Below are 6,968 nucleotides of genomic sequence, written 5' to 3' on the forward strand. Positions count from 1 at the left end.
TCTAAAGGTGTTCAAGTTAGTGTTACGATGATGAAGTTCTCTGAATCTATTATTATTATTATTATTATTATTATTATTGTTTTTGTCGGGAACAGGATGGGAGTCTCCCTCACACTTCGTGATGACAAATATTGTTCTTGAAATAAAAGTTGATGTTCCTGTAGATTCTCTGATTTATGTTTTAAAATTCAGTTAGATTTTTCTTTATTTTTCGTAGATATTTTTTTGAGGGCGTGCGTGTGTTCCCATTAAACATAAAAGTTGTACTTTTTTAGATGTGGAATAAATGATCTAAACCTCAGAGGTTTTGCCGGTGATAGTACTAGTATATGCTACCTTTTAAACTGACGCTAAGTACTACTGTAAGATTGGTGATGCATGTGTTACTTTCAAATAAATACGTATTGCTTTGACGGCTGCGATTAAAATTAAGATTTTTGGTTTCCAGGAAGAGTAATTACCGAGATGGAGCCCAGTCATCGTAGCAATTGTCTGAAGTTAGTTATTGGGTCTGTGAGTATCATCTATGGCTTGTCTGTTAATTGCTAAACTGTCTATCATTGTTTGAATCGGAAAATGACGCGAAGACTTTTGAAAAGACATTTTACAATAAGTAAGACGGAAAATTTCAGTACAGATTTGTCACTGTCATCTCGTGATCAATGTGATAAATTTCTTACACGCGCACACACACTATTGACCGTACTTTCTTACCTGTAGTGGGACCCCTACGTAACTGTGACCAACTACACCCCACCGTATGAAATTGCCGGAGTAGCTGTCATAATTCTGCGAATCATCATGAAGAAATTGGGATACTGGTAAGTAACTGAATAAGTCAATATATAAAATAAGTAACTCAGCCCAATTATTCTCATCTTTGCGGCGACTCACCTTCTTACTCTTACTCTTGAATATTTACCTAAACCAACCGTTTCCTTTCGTGTGTGTATATATATATATATATATAATATATGACTGGTAAAAATGTTCTGTAACAACAGAATTCCATCTAATAAAAGGAGCCCATAAAAACAAACACCAAAATGTAGAGAGAAAAGTACTATATTTCAGAGACTGCTGTCTCTCTCTTCAGGTATATGAATGAGAAAAGTTTACAGAAAAGGTGGTATTTATACCAAGAGATCCGTCCACAAGTAAGCCAATTTAGGTCACCCCCGCTGATAATCTTCCTTTAGTCTTCTTAAGCGTTGGTTGAATGAAAACTTCGTCGATGACATCTGAAATCCACGCGCCTTTTGAGATGTTCATTACCTGCTTCTCTTTTATTAAGGCTGATTCCATCATTTGACTCTTGTAGCGGCAGTTGCTGCTATAAATTACACGTGAGAAATTCCAGTTTATTCTATGGTTATGTTTATTTATATGGTTGAAAATAGCCGAGTTCTGTTGTCCATACCTAACTGACAGTTTGTGTTGTATTAATCTCTGGGGAAGTGATTTACCTGTAAATCCGATGTAAGATTGGTCACAGTCCTGGCATGGGATCTCATAGACCCCAGAGTCTTTGGGAGATGTCTTTTGTTGGACGTTAATCAGGGATTTGGCTAAGGTGTTTTGCATTTACGTACCCAAACACCTTAGCCAAATCCCTGATTAACGTCCAACAAAAGACATCTCCCAAAGACTCTTTGGTCTATGAGATCCCATGCCAGGACTGTGACCAATCTTACATCGGATTTACAGGTAAATCGCTTTGCCAGAGATTAATACAACACAAACCGTCAGTTAGGTATGGACAACAGAACTCGGCTATTTTCAACCATTTAAATAAACATAACCATTGAATAAACTGGATTTCTCACGTGTAATTTATAGCAGCAACTGCCGGTACAAGAGTCAAATGATGGAATCGGCCTTAATAAAAGAGAGCAGGTAATGAATATCTCAAAAGGCGCGTAGATTTCAGATGTCATCGACGAAGTTTCATTCAACCAACGCTTAAGAAGATTAAAGGAAGATTATCAGCGGGGGTGACCTAAATTGGCTTACTTGTGGACGGATCTCTTGTATAAATACCACCCCTTTTCTGTAAACTTTTCTCATTCATATAACTGAAGAGAGAGACAGCAGTCTCTGAAATATAGTACTTTTCTCTCTACATTTTGGTGTTTTTATGGGCTCCTTTTATTAGATATATATATATTATATATATATATATATATATATATAATATATATATATATATATATATATATATATATATATACATATATATATATTATATATATATATATATATATATATATATATATATATATATATATATATATATACGTCATATGTCAAAATAAGTACTGTATATACTGGATTTAAAAAGTAAATAAAGTTACTTAAACAACCTTAAAAATGAAAAAAAAATACTCAAAAAAGAACTTAAATAAAAAAACAATTGTAATAATATGTATAAGTAAAAAATTACTTTAAAAAACTTAAATAAAAAAAATTACTTAAGAACTTAAATAAAAAAGCAATGTGATATACTGTATAAGTAAAAAATCATTTAAAAAACTTAAATAAAAAACAAAAAATACTTAAGAACTTAAAAATGCAAATAAAAAAGACAATTGTGAAAAAATTAAAAAAATTTACTTGTAATACGTTAAAAAGCACTTAAAAAACTTTAAAAAATTTACTTAACTTAAATAAAAAAACAATGTGATATACTGTATAAGTAAAAAATTACTTTAAAAAACTTGAATATAAAAATTACTTAAAAACTTAAATAAAAAAAAAAATATGAGTGGATGGAACTCTGTCATTCAGTTCAAAGATATAAAACACTTATCATCCTTATCTTAGCTATTACCTGGCAAGGGCTCCGGACAACGACTGGGGGTATCCGCTGCCAAATGGGTCCTGGACGGGCACAATCGGGATGCTACGCCGGAAGGTAGGTATTCATATGGGACCTCTAGGTACTCGGGAAGGGACTGTAGTAGATATGGAGGAAGAGCCTGGCCTCCGGGTACCCAGGAAGGGACGTAGTAGATATGGAGGAAGAGTCTGTAAAGTAAGCATACGGAATGAACGGTAGTTAAAAACATTGTTAAAGGTATTTCATAAAGTAAAATACTCTTTGTTGACTTTGATTGATACAGATGACTATTTTTGAATTCTCGTCTCCTGGACCTTATTTGGTGCATTTTCAGTTTATATATTTTTCCTAAAGAACTTATTTCCCCCCTAAAGTTCTTGTTCTTCCATTTCAAAATATATAACCGAGAGTTTTTCCTTAATTGACTTGAATCTTCACATCTTATTTTTTTTTGAGCTCTCAGGGCATCTTAATGAATACCATGGCATATAATTAGGATATATTTTTTGTATTTTCTTATCTTAACTCCATTAATTTTTCCATACTCCTGTATATATATCTATCCTTCTGGTGGCACATTTTTGCTCTGTACCGACTGAATGCTCAAAATTCATCCTTTATATCATAGTTGCTTTCCATATTCAACTGGCATTTTTTTTTTGGCTTATTCTTTAGTCCACGTCCGACATAATCAGTGTAATGTTACGTGTAAATCCTGGTTAACTATACAATCTGTCCCAGTTGAATTAGAAATCCTTTAGCCTTCGGCCTTTCCCACAAACTTTGGCATATGCAAGTTCTCCAGTACATTTGTCAAGCTTTTCTAGCTCTGTAACATTTGCAACATTGAATTACAATGGTCGTACCTGTCATAGACATTGTAACAATTACTGGGTACATTTGCCTTACTGTAATATTTCATAATTTTGGTTTCGTATCTCTGTGTAGCCAGGTTTTGAAATAGTTTTTGGATTTCGACTTGTACTAAATTTTTTAATCGTAGTTCTTACCTTTTGCGTGTTCTAAGATACTGTCGTCTTCCTCGTCTTCCACGGCCAATATTTTCGTATTTATCATCTCAATAATCTTAATTTGTGGAATTTGGTTGGAGAGACCTCTAGCCTTTTTAAGTCATATGTTCGTAAAGTCCTTCGCATCCGTCGTAAGATGCGTTCTCTGTGTACTACATTCCGGCAGGAAGCAGATATGTCAGCGGCGGTGTATATGGTGTCGGACAGTAGAGCGAAGGCTGTCGATTTCAGCGAGGCTATCTTCTACACAGAGCAAAGTTGCGCGTACATGAGACCTCGGATAACATCGGACATCGCCAGCATCATCAAGCCTTACACGCCAGCGGTTAGTGTCACTGTATTTCTAAGGCACAAAATATACTTTTTATTTGTATTCTCCTTTTGCTAATCAAGAGGATGGTGACAAAAATTTGCTACAAGGAAATACAGTACCACCGACAGTTTGGATTTGATACATTTCATTTATATGATCTGGGAGGAAGTTAGAATTCTGAAACAATGTAGCTTGGAAAAGAATCCAGTGTGGGTTATAGGGCAAAGATAATGATATTTTATTTTATATATATATATATATATATATATATATATATATATATATATTATAGTGTTTAGGCTCATTTTTCATTATGTATATACCAGTATACCTAGATTTTAATAACGAACTAATATTGCAACAGCTAAAACTACTGACATACCCGTTCATCAAAACAAGTTGACAAAGGCATCTAAGTGATAATTTGTTCATACAAAAACTTAGGAAGATGTGTTTGTTCTATTTCGGTTACTATAACGAAAGACACACATACACACACACACGCACACAGACACATGTCGGTCACAACAACCGAAACAGTCATAAACCTAAGGCCTTATTCCTAATTTAATTATCTTGCCACTTTTAAAATAAAACTGGAAAAATGAAGTCTTGCGAAGAAGCGAAGATAACACCACAGTTCAAGTTTTGTCTGCATCCTCTCGCAAAATGATCGAGTTCTGTCTGCATCCTCTCGCAAAATGATCGAGTTGTGTCTGCATCCTCTCATAAAATGTTTAAGTTCTGTCTGCATTCTCTCGCAAAATGATCGAGTTGGTGTCTGCATCCTCTAGCAAAATGATAGAGAGTTGGGTGTCATAGCATTCTCTCGCAAAAACTGATCAGGTTGTGTCCTGCATCCTCTCGCAAAAATGATCGAGTTGTGTCTGCAGTCCTTCCTAGCAAAATGATGAGAGTTGTGTCTGCAATCCTCTCGCCAAAAATGATCGAGTTGTGTCTGCCATCCTCTCTGCAAAATGATCGATTTTCTTTCTGCATCCCTCTTGCAAAATGTTTTTCAACTTCTGTCTACATCCCTCTCGCAAAAATGATCCGTAGGTTGTGTCTGCATCCTCTAGCCAAAATTGATGAGAGTTGTGTCTGGCAATTTCCTCTCGCCAAAACAAAATGATCGGAGTTCGTGTCTGCCATACCTCTCGCAAAATGATCGAGTTGTCGTCTGCAATCCTCTCGCAAAATGATCGAGTTGTGTCTGCATACCTCTTGCAAAATGATCGAGTTTGTGTCTGCGATCCTCTCGCAAAATGATCGAGTTGTGTCTGCATCCCTCTCGACAAAATAATCGGAGTTTGTGTCTGCATTCCCCTCTAGCAAAAATGATGATGAGTTGTTTTGTCTGCATTCTCATCCGACAAAAAATGATCGAGTTTCTTGTGTGTGCATCCTCTCGCCAAAATGATCGAGTTTGGGTGTCCGCATCTTCATCGCAAAATGATCCGAGTTGGGTGTCTGATCCTCTCGCGCAAAATGATCGGAGTTGTGGTCTGCAATCCTCTCGCGAAATGATCGATTTCTTTCTGCATCCTCTTGCAAATGTTCAACTTCTGTCTACATCCTCTTGCAAAATGATCGAGTTGTGTCAGCATCCTCTAGCAAAATGATCGAGTTGTGTCTGCATCCTCTCGCAAAATGATCGAGTTCTTTCTGCATCCTCTCGCAAAATGATCGAGTTGTGTTTGCATCCTCTCGCAAAATGATCGAGTTGTGTCAGCATCCACTCGCAAAATGTTCAAGTTCTGTCTGCATCCTCTAGCAAAATGATCGAGTTCTCTCTGCATCCTCTCGCCAAAATGATTAAGTTGTGTCTGCATACCTTTTGCCAAATGATCGAGTTCTGTCTACATCCTCTTCGTAAAATGATTGAGTTGTGTCTGCATCCTCTCGCAAAATGATCGAGTTGTGTCTGCATCCTCTCGCAAAAAATGATCGAGTTGTGTCTGCATCCTCACGCAAAATGCTCAAGTTCTATCTGCATCCTCTCGTAAAATGATCGAGTTGTGTCTGCATCCTCTAGCAAAATGATCGAGTTGTGTCAGCATCACTAGCTAAAATGTTCAAGTTCTTAGTCGCATTCTCTCGCAAAATGATTCGAGTTGTGTTTCATCCTCTTGCAAAATGATTCGAGTTGTGTCTGCATCCTCTCGTCCAATGATCGAGTTCTGTCTGCATCCTCTCGCAAAATGATCGAGTTGTGTCTGCATCCCCTTGCAAAATGATCGAGTTCTGTCTGCATCCTCTCGCCAAATGATCAAGTTCTGTCTACATCCTCTCGTAAAATGATCGAGTTGTGTCTGCATCCTCTTGCATAATGATCTAGTTGTGTCTGCATCCTCCCACAAAATGATCGAGTTGTGTCTGCATCCTCTTGCAAAATGATCGAGTTGTGTCTGCATCCTCTCGCAAAATGTTCAAGTTCTGTCTGCATCCTCTCGCAAAATGATCGAGTTGTGTCTGCATCCTCTCGCAAAATGATCGAGTTGTGTCTGCATCCTCACGCAAAATGATCGAGTTGGGTCAGCATCCTCACACAAAATGCTTAAGTTCTATTTGCATCTCTCGCAAAATGATTGAGTTGTGCCTGCAATCCTCTGGCAAAAAATGATCTAGTTCTGTCTGGATCCCTAGCAAAATGTCCAAGTTGTGTCTGCATCCTCTCACAAAATGTTTGAGATCATCCTCTCGCAAAATGATCGAATTCTGTCTGCATCCTCTTGCAAAATGTTTAACTTTTGTATGCATCCTCTCGCTAAATGACCCAGTTCTG

The 6,968-nt window shown here is 36.8% G+C and overlaps 1 long non-coding RNA gene across 1 annotated transcript; it reads left to right on the forward strand.

The window, feature by feature from the left end:
* Window positions 1-446: 446 nt before the first annotated feature.
* Window positions 447-2,918, forward strand: LOC135208258 (uncharacterized). Its single transcript, XR_010313144.1, has 3 exons — window positions 447-513; window positions 721-821; window positions 2,824-2,918. It is a non-coding gene; the product is annotated as an uncharacterized LOC135208258 (long non-coding RNA).
* Window positions 2,919-6,968: the final 4,050 nt, after the last annotated feature.

The sequence above is a fragment of the Macrobrachium nipponense genome, chromosome 35 (assembly GCF_015104395.2).
Source record: "Macrobrachium nipponense isolate FS-2020 chromosome 35, ASM1510439v2, whole genome shotgun sequence".
Lineage (NCBI taxonomy): Eukaryota > Metazoa > Arthropoda > Malacostraca > Decapoda > Palaemonidae > Macrobrachium > Macrobrachium nipponense.